At 40.1% G+C, this 17,050-nt stretch overlaps 1 long non-coding RNA gene across 2 annotated transcripts in view; it reads left to right on the top strand.

Annotated features, from left to right (window-relative positions):
• The window catches only part of LOC129146380 (uncharacterized), a 45,584-nt gene extending 35,835 nt beyond the window's left edge, over nucleotides 1-9,749 (top strand). The window contains exons 2-3 of one of the 2 annotated variants that reach the window (XR_008553026.1): nucleotides 4,433-4,575; nucleotides 9,647-9,749. This is a non-coding gene — a long non-coding RNA (uncharacterized LOC129146380). Of the gene's footprint in view, nucleotides 1-4,432; nucleotides 4,576-7,007; nucleotides 7,032-9,646 lie in introns of those variants that run through there. The other variant, XR_008553027.1, reaches the window with a different exon arrangement.
• Nucleotides 9,750-17,050: the final 7,301 nt, after the last annotated feature.

Below are 17,050 nucleotides of genomic sequence, written 5' to 3' on the forward strand. Positions count from 1 at the left end.
TCATTTTTCCTTCTTTTTCAGTTATTTTACATGTGACATTTGATTGCTGTTGAAGATTTTTCTTTTTTCTTGACATAAGCATGTTACTGTAAACTTCTCTCTTAGTATGACTTTAGCTGCATCCCGCAGGTTCTGTTAAGCCATGTTTCCAATTATTTTTCTGTAGATAATTTAAATAAAATTCACTCTTTCCGAAGAGTGAAATCATTTCTTCAGATCACAATGGTATAAAACTAAAAATCAAACAGTAAACTGGAAGAGGGAGAAACCACAGATACATGGAGAAAAAACAACGTGGTACCTAATGATTCCAGTTGTGTTTAATGCCATAGAGTCTACATGGAAAATAAAAGAGATTTATTTTCCTTTGGTGTGGAATTATGAATGCCTTCATGGTGGGCATGGTGTGGTAACATACACAAGAGGGGTGAGATTTTGTACCTTTGCATCATATATAGTATTGTAAACCAAATCTACCTCAACAGAAAAAGGTAAAAAAAAAAATCTTTGACTTCAATCTAAGATAAACAAACAAACCATAGTAATACCTTGAAGAAAGAAGAGTCTCATTGGTCATGATGTCTGATTCATAAAGCTTATTATTTTTTTAAATAAATTTTATTTTTATATTCCCCATACAATTGCAACCCCCTTATTTTGACCCCAACCCCTCCCCTCCCCACCCCCCACCCCCCGTAGAGTGTCTCTGGTTCACAGTATTTTGTTGATTTTGATTTTCACTTTCTTATAGTTATTCATTTTCCTGGTCCCTTATTTAAGTTTTCTAGATTCCTGCTATGAGTGAGACCATCCGGTATTTTTCTTTTTCTTTCTGGCTTATTTTGCTGAGCATGATCCCTTCCAGCGCCATCCATGTTGCTGCAAATTGCATGTGTTTATCTTTTTTGAATGCTGAGTAATATTCCATGGTGTATATGTACCACATCTTCTTGATCCAGTCATCTATTTTTGGGCATTTGGGTTGTTTCCAAAGCTTAGCCATTGTAAACAGTGCTGCTATAAACATAGGGGTGCAGGTGCTCTTTGGAATTGATGTTTCTGTGTCCTTTGGGTAAATACCTAGGAGTGGAATTGCTGGATCCTATGGAAGCTCTATGTTCAGTAGGTCCCAAAATCTCCACACAGCTCTCCATAGTGGTTGGACCAGTTTGCACTCCACCCAACAGGGAAGGAGAGTTCCTTTTTCTCCACATCCTTGCCAACATTTGTTGTTGCTAGTTTTTTTAATATGTGCGATTCTCACTGGTGTAAGATGGTATCTCATGGTAGTTTTGATTTGCATTTCCCTGATTACAAGTGATATAGTTGAACATTTTTTCATATGCCTGTTGGACATTAGCATTTCCTCTTCAGAGAAGTTTCTTTTTAGCTCTTCTGCCCATTTTTGACAGGATTATTTTCTTTGTTGTTGTTGAGTCTCATCAGCTCTTTGCAGATTTTTGTGATCAGTCCTTTATCATTAGTGTTGTGTGCAAAAATGTTCTCCCACTCAGTGGGCTTTCTCTTTGTTTTTGTTATTGTCTCTTTTGCTGTGCAGAAGCTCTTTAATTTGATGTAGTCCCAGCTGTTGATCTTTGCCTTCACTATCACTGCTTTGGGTGATGTGTCTATAAAGATGTCTTCGATGTGCATATCACGTAGTGTTTCACCTATATTTCCTTCTATGTATTTTTTTAAATAATAAATTTTATTTTTATATTCCCCCATACAATTGCAAAAGCCCCATTCTGACCCCAATCCTTCCCTTCCCGCCCCCCACCCCCCAAAAAGTGTCTCTGGTTCATAGTTTTTTGTTGATTTTGATTTTCACTTTCTTATATTCATTTTCCTGGTCCCTTATTTAAGTTTTCTAGATTCCTGCTATGAGTGAGACCATCCGGTATTTTTCTTTTTCTTTTTGGCTTATTTCACTGAGCATGATCCCTTCCAGCGCCATCCATGTTGCTGCAAATTGCATGTGTTTATCTTTTTTGAATGCTGAGTAATATTCCATGGTATATATGTACCACATCTTCTTGATCCAGTCATCTATTTTTGGGCATTTGGGTTGTTTCCAAAGCTTAGCTATTGTAAACAGTGCTGCTGTAAACATAGGGGTGCAGGTGTTCTTTGGAATTGATGTTTCTGTGTCCTTTGGGTAAATACCTAGGAGTGGAATTGCTGGATCATATGGAAGCTCTATGTTTAGTAGGTCCAGAAATCTCCACACAGCTCTCCATAGTGGTTGGACCAGTTTGCACTCCCACCAACAGTGCAGAAGAGTTCCTTTTTCTCCACACCCTCGCCAACATTTGTTGTTGCTAGTTTTTTTAATATGTGCCATTCTCACTGGTGTGAGATGGTATTTCATGGTAGTTTTGATTTGCATTTCCCTGATGACAAGTGATGTTGAACATTTTTTCATATGTCTGTTGGCCATTTGCATTTCCTCTTCAGAGAAGTTTCTTTTTAGCTCTTTTGCCCATTTTTTGACTGGATTATTTTCTTTGTTGTTGCTGAGTCTCATCAGCTCTTTGCAGATTTTTGTGATCAGTCCTTTATCATTAGTGTTGGGTGCAAAAATGTTCTCCCAGTTGGTGGGGTTTCTCTTTGTTTTTGTTATTGTCTCTTTTGCTGTGCAGAAGCTCTTTAATTTGATGTAGTCCCAGCTGTTTATCTTTGCCTTCACTATCACTGCTTTGGGTGATGTGTCTGTAAAGATGTCTTTGATGTGCAAATCCCGTAGTGTTTCGCCTATATTTCCTTCTATGTATTTTATGGTTTCAGGTCTTATGTCTAGTTCGTTAATCCATTTTGAGTTGGTTTTTGTGTATGGTGTGAGGTAGTGGTCAAGCTTCATTCTTTTGCATGTAGCGACCCAGTTTTCCCAGCACCATTTATTGAACAAACTTTCTTTGCTCCAATGCATGGTCTTTGCTCCTTTGTCAAAGATTAGTTGGCCATAAATCTATGGGTTTATTTCTGGATTTTCTATTTGATTCCATTGGTCTGTATGTCTGTTCTTGTTCCAATACCATGCAGCTTTGATGATTATGGCTTTGTAGTAGAGTTTGAAGTCTGGGAGTGTGATGTCTCCATTCCCTTCTTTTTTTTTTCAGGAGAGCTTTAGCTATGCAGTGTTTTTGGTGATTCCATATGAATTTCATCAATAATTGTTCTGTTTCTTTGAAGAATGACATTGAAATTTTGATTGGAATAGCATTGAATCTGTATATTGCTTTTGGTAGGATGGCCATTTTAATAATGTTTATTTGTCCAATCCATGAGCAGGGGATGTCTTTCCATTTCTTTGTGTCTTCTTCTATTTCTTTTAACAGTGTTTTATAGTTTTCTTTGTATAGGTCCTTTACCTCTTTTGTTAGATTTATTCCCAAGTATTTGATTTTTTTTGTTTTGATAATAAAAGGGATGGGTTTTTTTTTTAATTTCTTCTTCTTCAGATTTATTGTTTGTGTATACTGACTTTTGTGTGTTTATTTTGTATCCTGCCACTTTACTGAACTGATTGATGAGTTGAATTAGTTTTTCTGTGGAGTTTTTGGGGTTCTCTATGTATATTATCATATCATCTGCAAATAGTGATAGTTTGACTTCTTCTTTTCCAATTTGGATTCCTTGGATGTCTTTCTCTTGTCTTATTGCTCTGGCTAGGACTTCCAGTATTATATTGAAAAGCAGTGGTGAGATTGTACATCCTTGTCTTGTTCCAGATCTTAATGGAAATGCTTTCAGCTCATAAAGCTTATTATTAAAATGAATTTGCTTAGATTTTGTTGAGGATTTTTGCATCTATATTCATTAGAAATATTGGGTATAGTTTTCTTTTTTTCTGTGGTTTTGGCATCAGAATAATTTGTGCCTCATAAAATATCTTTGGAAAGGTTTAGAAATATTTAGATACTTCCTGTGGAGTCAAATCCACAAAGATATCCCTGAAACCTATGTCATGGAGTGTTTTGCCTGTATTCTTCTGCGTATTTTGTGGTTTCAGGTTTTATATCCAAAGCTTACCCATTTTGAGTTAATTTTTGTGTATCATGTGAGATAGCAGTCTAGTTTCATTCTTTTTCACATGACTAGCCAGTTTTCCCAACACCATTTATTAAATACAGTGAAGGATGATTGTCTGGGAAGGAGAGCTCCAGAAAGGTGTGCTGTTGAATAAGCAAGCTATATAAAGAAGCCATCGGAAGAGAGTTTAAACCAAAATAACATGGCGCAGCAGACCTATCCTACCTCACATGCTGTTCCCCTCAGCAGTGTATTTCATCAGTCTGCCTGTTCTGTTCCCCGCTCTGTCTCTGGTGAATCCTGTCACTCTCCCACACATCTGGCCTTTTCCAGGCTCTTGTATAAATAAATAAAATAATAAAATAATAAATAAATAAATAAATAAACCAAAATATTACAGGATGTAGGTGCACCAGTGGAAGTGGGTGCTGGAGTTACCCCCACAGGCTCCTCCACAGCCTGTCCAGGAACTGTGATCGTGATGGAACAGTTCATCAAAACTACCAACCACCTCTGCAACCTGATTGTCATTCTCCCTTGAAGGTAGGTCTTTCTGTCATGGAAAAAGAAATAGAGGGAAATATATTTTAAAAGTTGAGGAAATCCAGAGCTGGTTCCCTTTAATGGTGAACAGAAGCAGGTTTCACTCATTACTCATAGTCTATTGATTTTCCTGTCTTTGCACATAAACCTTCATCCTTAATTTGTTGGTTTTGTCATATTTTTTTTGAGGCAACATTGTTTACAACACTGTATATGATTAGAGGTGTAGGATCACACCCTGCAGTTGTGTGTCACCACACCACACCCGCCACCAAGGCACTGAAATTTCTCCACCACAGTCCATTGTGCCTCCCCCCAATTTGCTCTCCCTTCTCTACCTCACCTCTGGTAGAGGTAACAATTCAATGTTGTTACATTCAGTTTTTATTGTTCATCAATATTTCATTTCACCAAAATAGTTAGCCATGAAAACTATGTTAAATATTGTGACTACAAGTAAGTTTCCCTCTCTTCTTATAATTCTGAAAAGATGACCCTTTACTCAAACTACCTAACAGTTACACCTTGACACATTTCAAAATGAAAATGATTACCATGGGTGCCAAAAGAAAAATGTAATCTATGATCTTTAAACTGGACTATGTAATAATTGTGTGAGACCAGCCTTAATGGACTAAGTCTTTTCCAAATGAGTTTTTGTTTCCTAGTCAGAGTATTTAAGGGAAAATGAGATGTTTTCATTGGAGTTGTTCATTTATTTGTTTGTTTTTCAGGAAGGTATTTAGATTTTAATCCCACAGGCAATCAAACTACTGCAATCATTTTGAGACTACAAAATGATTGTACAGAAGTGCTACATTCCTTAAGCTTTACAAATTAATGTCTTAAGCTACAGTGATTAATCTCATATAACTTATTTTATGAAAGGTCACTAAATTGTATTTGTTGGCTGAATTTCTGTACTTTTGTAAAATAACGTATTAAGAAGGACATGGAAGTTAATGCCACCAGGGGAAAGAGCTTGCTTACTGGAGACTGGGTTACATTTTTCTAAAGAGCCATATTTGTAAAGATAATAAACCAATAAATGAAATAGGAAGATCATGGAAGTCTTTAACTCAATTAACAGGCCAGTAGTTATTAGCTTTAGTTATTACTTGATTCTTATAAAAACAATGAATATTAATGATAATCTGTGCTTCTGTTTGAAAATTCTAATTTTATTTTGTTTATCTCTAGGTCTACATACCTTGTCACTCAGACTCCTGCTCATTCCTCATTTCTTTCAGTTTGCCTATTTTATCTCTTCTCCATCACATACCTATGTGTGCAGCAATCATTTAATTTTCCATGTCTTTGTTTTCTCATTGTATGCACATTGATGACCTGTGTATTTTATTTTCAGATAAGTATCACAATTCTGCTTTGGCATATACTCCAATGTCTAGTCCTTGTTTATTTCCCTTCAAGGTATTTGATGTTTTTATTACCTTGTCTATTTGTCTCTCTTGCTACAGAACAAGTCTACTTGTCCACATATTACCTTTTGAATAGTTTCATTATTTCATCTTTGTGGCTTCTATGTACAAATAATTGCACTGTCCTCATGCTCAAGATTTACTCAGTTTTCTAAGCTTCCATTGGTTATGGTGTCTGATTTTCTTTCCACAGAAATAAAGTAGGGATGACTGAGAAAAATCTCATAATTAAGAAGCAATGAAAGGGACAAATTTAAGTAACTGGGATGATTTTTTCTTACTGGGCTTTTCTGACCAGCCCCAACTGGAGATGGTTCTCCTCGTGGTCATTTCTGCCATATACATTCTGCCACTGATGGGGAACACAGCTATCATACTGGTCTCATACTTGAACCCCAAACTCCACACACCCATGTATTGCTTCCTGTCTAATCTCTCCTTCCTGGACCTCTGTTTCACCACCAGCATCATTCCCCAGATGCTTTGGAATCTCAAGGGCCTGGAGAAGACCATCTCCTAAACAGGCTGTGTGGTCCAGCTCTATGTCGCTCTGGGGTGGGCTCCACGGAGTGTGTCCTCCTGACGGTGATGGCCTATGACCGCTTCAATGCTGTCTTCCGCCCCCTCCACAACAGTGTCATCATGCACCCTAAGCTTCTCCGGCAACTTGCCGCAGTGGCCTGGATCAGTGGGTTCATGGAGTCCACCGTCCAGACCATCTTTGTTTTCCAGTTGCCTCTCTGCAGCCACCACCGGGTGGATGACTTTATGTGTGAGGAGCCTGCCCTGATTAAAATCGCCTGCGTGAACACAACCTTCCTGGAAAATGAGCTCTCCACCACTATTGTCCTCTATGTGATTATACCTCTGGGACTTATTTTGTTCTCCTACGGCTGCATTGTCAGGAGCGTGCTGAGGATAAAATCTGTGGAAGGCAGGAGGAAAGCATTTGGGGCCTGTGAATCCCATCTAATTGTGGTTTTCTTCTTCCAGACTATGATTTGTGTCTGCATCCAGCCCAAGAGCAAGTACATGCAGAATCACAGTAAATTCCTCAACTTGTTTCTACACTGTGGTGACTCCCTCTCTTAATCCTTTGACTTAGACTTTGAGAAACAAAGAGGTTAAATGGCTTTAAGAAGGTTGCTGATAAATGACCCACAATATAGAGAAATGTGAAATATTTGCAATGTCCTCATGCTCAAGGGCATGGGACGTTTAGGCATCATTATAATTTCTCCTTCATTCTAGAAGCTGATTAGACATCCTGGCAACATTATTATTTTAAAATGTGGTTTTGTAAAAAATAAATGCTTTTAACAGAGATTAATCCTAAATAATCATGATAATAGAGATCAATAACTCTGGCTGGGTATAATAAGAAAAAAAACACTGCTACAGACCCCAAAAAAATATGAGAGTCCTGGGACCCTCTAGGAGAAAGAATTCACCAGAGAGTTTCTGCTGAACCAAACAAGGTTTTACTAGAAGCTATGCATGAGAACACTAATGCCAGAAAAAGAAATCTTTGCTCTGGCTCCCCCAAAGGGGAGAAACATGTGGATCTATTTCTAGATTCTCTGTTGTACTTCATTATCTCCTTGTCAATTCTTGCACCCATGGACATTGTTTTAACCACTATTTCTATAATACATCTTGAAATCAAGTGTTCCAAGTCCTCCAACTCGGTTCAAGAGGTGGAAATTACAGGTCTATCTCCCTCAAGAACATAATGCAAAATTGTCAGCTAATTATTGGCATTTAGTACAAAAATTTTATCATCTTATTATTTCTTCACCATATCCCAAATAATTGAGTGAGCTAAAATAGCTAGGCTTTAAAAATAGATTAAATAATTAAAACTGAAATGAGTAATTTTCAAGAGTTTTAATTATCTAATCTGTTTTAAAACCTGGCTATTTTATCTCACTCAATTATTTGGGATATGGTGAAAAAATAATAACATCATAATTTCAGTTCTGTGATTGTAATATGAGATCAGGAATCTGGGGAACTGGAAATTTTTGAATTTGTGAAATGTAAAGAATCTCAGTCAAAGGCAGAATCTATACCTTCTAAAGTATGCTTCCAATTTACTTCATAAATGATTTGACAATTATAAAAAAGGATATGTTGTTTATTACATCATTTGTTTCATGATCAAACCTAAGTAAAAGAACTAAGATTAATCATGTTTAAACTATTTGTTGTGATTTATTCTCAGAATATGAATTTAGCTTTAAATCTGTGAAAAGTATAAGGTGAAAATTCAACAAGTAACTTGCCTAACTGGAAGGCAGTCTCCCAAAAGAAACCAATAATGTCTCCACGGGGTCTGCAAAATATGCTTTTATAGCACAAAAATGAAATGCAATGTATACAGTGCTCTGTCACACAATCTATTGTTTTAATTAACAACATCTTGGTCAAGATTCCATATGGGCACTTCCATACTTCCATACTTCCATACTTCCATATGGGCACTTCCATACTTCCATACTTCCATGTTTAATTATGTTAAATATATGTAACATTTAGTTAACTAGTTTTATTTTTCCTGATGATCACCTGTGCCATTCCAAACTTTTAATATGAAAACAAGGCTGCACAAATATTTTGGGGAAGTCATGGAAAGTATGCATGTAAGATAAATTCCTAGAAGTGAAATTAGAGGTTATCTTTGCAATATATTTAATTGTGAAAGATATGGCAAACTATCTTCCAAAAGGAATTTACACCCCCCCACACAAATTATGAAATTCGTCACTTTCTCATTTATGCAAAATTCTTGGCTTATAACCACTTAAATATATGCCAAATTGGGAGGGGGAAATGCTCAATTTTTCTATTTCAATTTCCTCATTAGAATAGGTTTATAATTATTTCCATATGCACTTATATATTTATTTTCCTCAAAATGACTTAATGACATTTGACCACATTTTCTTTGTAAAGGGAGTCCTGATATTGAGAAAATAAAAAGTGAAAAGGATCTTTTGTTCTACCACGTTTATTAATGGTTTCATTTGGATCCTGTTAGCTAATGCATTTGTATTCAGGGTCAATTATTCTATTGAAATTCATGACACATTGTTTTTCTCAAATCTTGTTTTAACAACTGCAAATTGTATGTCTTCATACTCTTATCATGAATTTTCATTTCAATTTTGACTTTGAAAAATAAATTTATATATTGTAATGGTCCTCCCGGTATGGTGGAAACATTGCCCAGTGAAAAAACTACAACTGGTGAACATTTTTAAATTCAGACTGAAAATTTCCAGTGAGAAAATAAGCAAATGAAATAATATCTATTCAGAAAATGTACTAAATCTCATTAAGAGCAAGAGTCTGTGGCAATCTAGTCACATCACCCTTTCTATTCCTGCCCAACAAAGTGTGTTGAAAGCTTTCTTGGTATGTAACTAAGAAAGCAAGTATTCTTCCCCATTAAATTCACTGGAAAGTGCAGGCTGACTGTATCACATTACTTCCAGCTCTGAGTTGTTGGGGCTATATAACCTGGAGATGTGGGAGGTTGTTTCCTCCACTGGGTCCCCATTCATAGAGTGTATACTCTACCCAGACATGGCAGGCCACTCTATACTGACTCCTGGTTATTCTTGTCTTAGCTCACTCATAAGAAGAGGTCCAATACCAGAAGACACAAACAAAGAAGACCAAAGGCTTCCACTCATGGCCGGTGCACCATTACTAAAGAAAAAAAATGTCATTTCTGCCCTCCAGCTTTGGAGCACTGACTCAGTGGTTTTACCCAGGCAAAAGCAGTCCATAAGAACAAAGCATCCAGAATTTGTCTAAAGGAACTGTTTCTATTTCATTATATATTCTTATTGTGTTAAAGCATAGCTTTATATACATATACTACATAAACAGATAAACAAAATAACTGTGGTATTAAAATTTAATGAGGGGTAGTGATTAGGGAAAAAGCTGTCTGAAAGGCCCATGTGTGGGGAAGGGCAGTCATGAAAACCAGGGTAGAAGTTACTGGTAACATCTTCACAGTTTACTTTTCAGGTCCCATCTCATCATGTTATTCACTTACCCAGAAACCTTCAGTTCCTCTCCATGATCAACTGGAAGGCCAGAATTCCTGGTTCTGTTGATGAAAGTTCCAGCTTTGACCCCAACTGTCTTTCCACCCTGGCTTCCACTCCTGTCCCCACAGAGGCTCCCTCTCCAGCAAATTTCTGCTAATGGACTCCAGCCACGGCCCCAGCTTCCTCCTTTACCCCTGCCAGGCTGGATGCCTTCTGCTCACCTGTTCCCCTGTGGAAACCTATTCAATATCCAAGACCCAGCTAAAGCAATCCTGGAATTAACACTTCCCTCTTCACACCAGTGGAAAAGTGCATCTCATTCTTATCTGTTCCTATGGTCTATCTTCCCTGTACCATGCAGTAGGTGGAAATTTATTACCCTGTGCTTTTTATCATCTGATTTAGATCCTTCCTCCAATAAAATATAGCTCCTCTAGGAACATTTCTGAGATTTATATCCCTCTCTACAAGAACAGTCCTTGTGCATTTGGCACTGGTAATTTTTCTGTAATGGATTCAATTATTTCCAATATAAGGAAAAACCCATTTGTATATCAGAAAAGGACATAATAGGAGAGACTCTGATGATGCTGTAAAGGAATAGATTGAAGTGCTTTTATTCAAATGTAATTATCTTTCTCATTTATATAATGAATGCATTTCCCAACAAGCAGAACACAGTGTGGCACAGAAACTGAAGAGAGCTGCAGAAGTCATAGGTCAGGGCTTAAGAAAAATGATTGTAGGGACTCCCCGGTGGCGCAGCGGTTGAGCACTGGGTTGCAAAGTTGCCCGCGGCCTCTGCAGCGCTGGTTCAATCCCCGGCGATCCCCAGCCACCGGGTGAGGGAGCCACATGGCGCGCAGACCTCTCCTGCCGCCCGCTGCTCCCCTCAGCAGTGTGATTCGTCAGTCTGCCTGCTCTGCTCTCCCCTCTGGCTCTGGTGAATTCTCTCACCCTCCCGCGCTTCTGACTGTACCCAGTAGCTTGTATAAATAAATAAATCTGTTAAAAAAAAAAATGATTGTAATAGTGAAATTGGAGTTATTGTTTAGAACCAAGTAGAGTTTTAGAGATCATAAGAGTGTCAAGAAATTTAGAGACAGTTATTATTGAGAATGATCTCTATGGAGAGTAGTAATCTTAGTTCAGGAAGAACCTCCACGTTGGGTATGTAACTTTCTTTAATATGGTGTTGGTAAGAATGGCACAGAATGGGTGCACAGATGAACTAAGAAAAGATACCACATTTAAGAAGGTGTCAGGGATAATTAACATTTAAGAATTCTTAATGGTCACAGTGAATGAACCTGCCTACTTTAACATATAAAACCTGCAATTCCAGATAATTCATCCTGTAAAATCCATTCCTGTCTATTTCATTGTCTTTTCTGGCTGGGTGGCATCCATGTGAGCATTTAGGAGGTAAGTCTCTTCATGTGGTGATTTTGTCATCCTCTGTCCCTGCAGTCATCTGCTTGCATCTGAAGGATGGGGAAGGAGGAGACAAGATGAGGCGGGAGAGGTTTTATTGGCAGACTTCTCCATCCACATTCAGGTGTCTAGAACCCCACCATGCACCCAACTATGACGTAGACCAGTGAATCTGACCTCATTGTGAGATCTGAGATCTGAAGAGAACACCTGTACAGAGAGCATCTGATCATTCTGCTACAGTTTTATTCCTTTACTTTTCTATTTTAACTCCTAAAATTCAGTGGTATTTTAGTTTTTACAATGAGTAGTACTACTGAGCTAAAGCTCCTTATTTTTGAGGGTTTAAAGTAATTGAATATTTCTTACACATAGTAAAACCCTTTATGTACAAGGTTTGCATCAAAACCTTGACAGAGTGACATGTTGGCAAAGGTGAAGTGAAATATGTATTCTCATTCACTCCTGAAAATGAGATAACTGTACCATCCTGCAGACACTGGAATTTAGAGTACTTATACTACTTGATATAAATTCTACTTTCAGGAAATGATCTAAGGAAATACTTTGAACTATAGATAAAATCTTTATGTGGAAAAATATTCACCAACATTTTCTTTATAATAACAAATAATTGGAAACAATCTAAACACAAAGCCCAGGGAATGGTAAATGAATTACAGTGTACACATAAATGAGAGGTGGCGATTAGAAGCCCATCCTGAATGAAGGGCGGGGGCATGATTGGGGTCCCCTGGCGGTGGAAACGCCCTGACGGGAAGCCCAGACAACGACAGAGTGCGCCGCCTGGTGGCGAGGACGGGTAATGTCGGGACCGCGGAGAACAGTGATGACAGTGGAGGGTCAGGACCTGGGAGCCGGCAAAGCGCAGAGAAGGAGCGAATCCTACACCCATTATCCTGGGCAAGGGGAGGGTTTGCTGAGCCACCTGTGATCTCTGCTAAATGGTCCTGAGCAAGTTTTTAAATCCAAATAGATACGTTTAACACTTTTAATGGCTTCCTGGAAATTTCGTTGAACTATTTTTGGACAAGAGTGGTATTTGCCCCCATTGGAGTTTGAATTTCCAAACAGCCCAGCAGCAGCGGGACTGCGGGGTCAGTGTTGCCAATCGAGAGAGCGCGTTGGGGTCGTATCCAGCCCGCGCCCCTACCTGCCTGGAGCACCTGCACTGCCCCTCCATCTCCTCTGCACCTTGACTGCCCCGGGATTCCAGAGGACTTGGTGTCTCCCTTAACTGTTGGTGAGGCGGCATTGATCTGTGCTTTGATCTGGGGGCCCCTTGGGTGGGCAGGGGAGGAGGTGAGCAGAAGGCGAGGGGAAGTGAGAACAGCTCCCTGAGGGCAGCTGACTGCGAGGGGCGATGGGAGGACCCAGGGCGGGCGGGGCTGGATGTGGAGAGCGGCGTGGGGGCGAAGGGGTTTTGGCCTCACTTATGGGCCTGGAGGAACAGAGGAGTCCGGGTTCATTCCTGAGCGTGACCCTCCGTGTCCGCCTCCAGGACTGAAGAGCGGCTTCCTGCGCCCCGGCTCCTGGCGCCTCTGCTGCATTGATGGCACCTGGGGGCTCCTGGGCTCTGTCTGCTCCTCTGACCTGGGTGTGTTTATCACAGTGGGTTTATCATGGAGTTTGGGGAGCAGGTAACTTCTTCTGGGGCTGACGTCCCCCTCCCGCCCGGGTCTAGCTGGCAGGAATCAAAGCCACCCCAGATGCTGGGTCTGAGCAGCTCTCCTCCACCACCACCACCCCTTTCACCCCTCTGTGGCCCCTGGAGGCAGGTAGAGAGGATGTGATAAGGGGCGCTCAGCCTTTGCATCTCTCCAGGCGTCCTTCAGAGAGAGATTAAATCCTCCAGCATCAGTCAGCATGTTTAGGTTGGGACCCCTTGGAATGGAAGCCCCTAACCCCCAGGAAATTACATTCTTAATGTCAATGACTCTTTTTTTTTTTTTTTTTTGGTGGGACCCTCGCTGGCCGGGGAAGGAACCGGAGCTGCAGTAGTTGCGGGCAGCCTCGCAGCCCAGCGCTCAACTGCTGCGCCACCAGGGGAGGCCCTCAATGACTCTAGCCAAAGAAATTGAGTTCAAACTTGTTGTCTGGCGTCGTTCTCACAGATTAGAATCTGGCTGCTTCTTGGGTTCAAATCCTCACTTTATCTGAGGAATTAACTCTAGTTAAACAGTTTGAAGTCCGGGCACAGGATGGCTCCAGCTTCACTCTCCAGCGTGTGTTGGCTCTTCCTGGTCCTCTGTCCTCCTGCAGTCGTTTTGTTACAGGACAGGGAGAGGGGCACCCCGGAACCCCCAAACCTGCCTACTCGAAATAGGCTCTTCCATATGCCGCATCAAGACAAAACGTATAAGACCTTAATGGAAAGTAACTAATACAATTAGTAGACAATACACATTTCAGGATGGGTGCTTCTCTTTCTGTGATAATTGCCATCAGAATTTTGATCAGGACTGCACTGGATCTGTACTTTGCTCTATTCAGACCCCTCACATCATTACTTTACCACATATTTGACTTCACATGAAACTATCCATTGTATATTTGACCAAAATATTCCAGAACAGAGCGGGAATGGTAGGGAAAACCTCAACGGCTTTGGGGTGCTGAGTCTGCCTCTAGAGAGGGACAACTGTACCTTTCAATAATTATTCCAATCAGGAGCACAGAATAGCTTCTCATTTATTTATTTTTCAATTTCTTTCATCTTTTTTTTTAGTTTTTCATTTACAGGTTTTTCTTCTCCTTCATTTATTAAATGTTATCCCAAGTATTTCATTCTTTTTGATGCGATTGTAAATGGGATTTTCCTATTGACTCTTCTGATGGGTCATTATTAGGGTGAACAACTGAGTGTTCTATATTGATTTGTGTTCTGTAGCTTTACAGAATTCATCTTTCCCAACAGTTTGTTTTTTATGCTGGAGTGATGTAGAAAATTGGAATTTATAAAGTCCTGTTTCTACCACACCCAGCGTCATCTCCAACACCCAAGACATTGTCTGCTAATAGGATCTTCCCACATGTGTCTTAGTGACGTGGGGACACCTGTGTGTACACTTAGCTCCATGACACTGGGTGGATTGGATTGCCAGGGTTTGTGCTCCATAAAGAATTTCAATGTCTTCTCTGTTTTTCTGGAGAAGCATTTGAGTAATATTTTACTTTCTCTTACTTCAGATGCTCAGAAACCTTGAATGACAGTTCAAATACACGTTATCTCTATATTCAGACCCCTCACATCATTACTTTACCACATATTTGACTTCACATGAAACTATCCATTGTATATTTGACCAAAATATTCCAGAACAGAGCGGGAATGGTAGGGAAAACCTCAACGGCTTTGGGGTGCTGAGTCTGCCTTGTGCCCCACCAACATGGAGGACCCACGCTCCGAATTTCATGCCCCGGGTCTCAGTTCCAAAGCCCTCAGGTCCAGGACGCGAGCTGTAGCCCGTTCTGTGGCTGCAGCAATGGCGCCTTTTGCACCCCACTCCCGTGTCCGGGCGCCTGGTTTCTGATTACTCAATGAGGGACTTTCACCTCAGTGAGGGCCCCCGCGCGTCTCCCCGCAAGCCTAGGTCGCAGGCTCCCAGACCTGGGCAGCCGCGATCCCAATCCGCCTTTGTTTTTCAAGCGCACTGCTTTTCCACGCAAGCTTACCGGCTGGCCCTGGGCTGTGTGCGCGTCTCCCGGGTTCTCTGCTGTTCTCCAATGGCTCCTGGAGCCATTCGCTCACTGCAGCGGCGAATCCTGCAGGGTTCTCCACAGCTCCAGTTCACGGGGTGTGGTGGCTGAAATAGTTCCTTTCCACTCCCAGGCCCGCTTGATACGTAGTTTGTTCTTGTTGGTCCTTTTAGTTTGTTTTTTAACTCCTCTCTGTTGGTCAGAGAGTGCCGACTCTGTGGGTGGGGGAGGGGAGCAGGGTTCTGCGCTTTCCTCCTTTCTAGTCCTCTTTTATGGCAACTTTCTTCTTTGGGCAGTTTGCTGGAGTCGTCCGTTTATCTTTTGTGTACCAGTTCTCACTGGGACCTGCCACTTTCCCTCCCTATTAACTTGTTTTAATGGGAGATCTTACTCGCAGCGTCTCCTCGCTGCCATGTTGCTCCGCCCTCTCTCTAAACTATCACTATTCACAGATGATATGATAATATATACAGAGAACCCCAAAAACTCCACAGAAAAACTAACTAATCAATCAGTTTAGTAAAGTGGCAGGATACAAAATCAACACACAAAAATCAGTAGCCTTCCTATACACAAACAATAAATCTGAAGAAGAAATCAAGAAAACCATCTTTTTTTTTTTTTTGTGGGACCCTTGCAGGTGGCCAGGGAACTAACTAGCACTGCAGAGGCTGCGGGCAGCCTGGCAGCCCCAGCACTCAACTGCTGCGCCACCAGGGGAGGCCCAAAACCATCCCTTTTTTTATGGAAACAAAAAAAAAAATCAAATACTTGGGAATAAACCTAACAAGAGGTAAAGAACCTATGCAAGGAAAACTATAAAACACAGTTAAATAGAAGAAGACACAAAGAAATGGAAAGACATCCCCTGTTCATGGATTGCAAGAATTAACATTATCAAAATGGCCATCCTACCAAAAGCAATTTAAAAATTCAACGCTATTACAATAAAAATTTTAATGACATTCTTCAAAGAAATAGAACAAATATTGATGAAATTCATATGGAGCCACCAAAAACCCCAAATAGCCAAAGCCCTCCTGAAAAAAAAAATAAGGGAATGGAGGCATCACACTACCAGATTTCAAACTATACTACAAAACCGTAATAACCAAAACTGCATGGTACTGGCACAAGAACAGACACACCAATGGAACCAAATAGAAAATCTAGAAATAAACCCATAGATTTATGGTCAACTAATCTTTGACAAAGGAGCAAAGACTATGCATTGGAGCAAAGAAAGTTTGTTCAATAAATGGTGCTGGGAAAACTGGGTTGCTACATGCAAAAGAATGAAGCTTGACCACTACCTCACACCATGCACAAAAAAACAACTCAAAATGGATTAAAGAACTGGACATAAGACCTGAAACCATAAAATATATAGAAGAAAATATAGGTGAAATACTACAGGACATGCACCTCAAACACATATTTAAAGACATATCACCCACAGCAGTGATAGTGAAGGCAAAGATCAACATCTGGGACTACATCAAATTAAAGAGCTTCTGCACAGCAAAAGAGACAATAACCAAAACAAAGAGGAAACCCTACCAAATGGAAGAAAATTTTTGCACACAACACTAATGATAAAGGACTGATAACAAAAATCTACAAAGAGCTGATGAGACTCAACAAAAACAAAGAAAATAATCCAGTCAAAAAATGCGCAGAAGAGCTAAAAAGAAACTTCTCCAAAGAGGAAATACAAATGGCCAACAGGCATATGAAAAAATGCTCAACATCACTTGCAATCAGGGAAATGCAAATCAAAGCTACAATGAGATACCATCTCACACCAGTGAGAATGGC

This window comes from Talpa occidentalis, unplaced genomic scaffold (genome assembly GCF_014898055.3).
Source record: "Talpa occidentalis isolate TD23 unplaced genomic scaffold, MPIMG_talOcc4v2.1 talOcc4.2, whole genome shotgun sequence".
Taxonomy (NCBI): domain Eukaryota; kingdom Metazoa; phylum Chordata; class Mammalia; order Eulipotyphla; family Talpidae; genus Talpa; species Talpa occidentalis.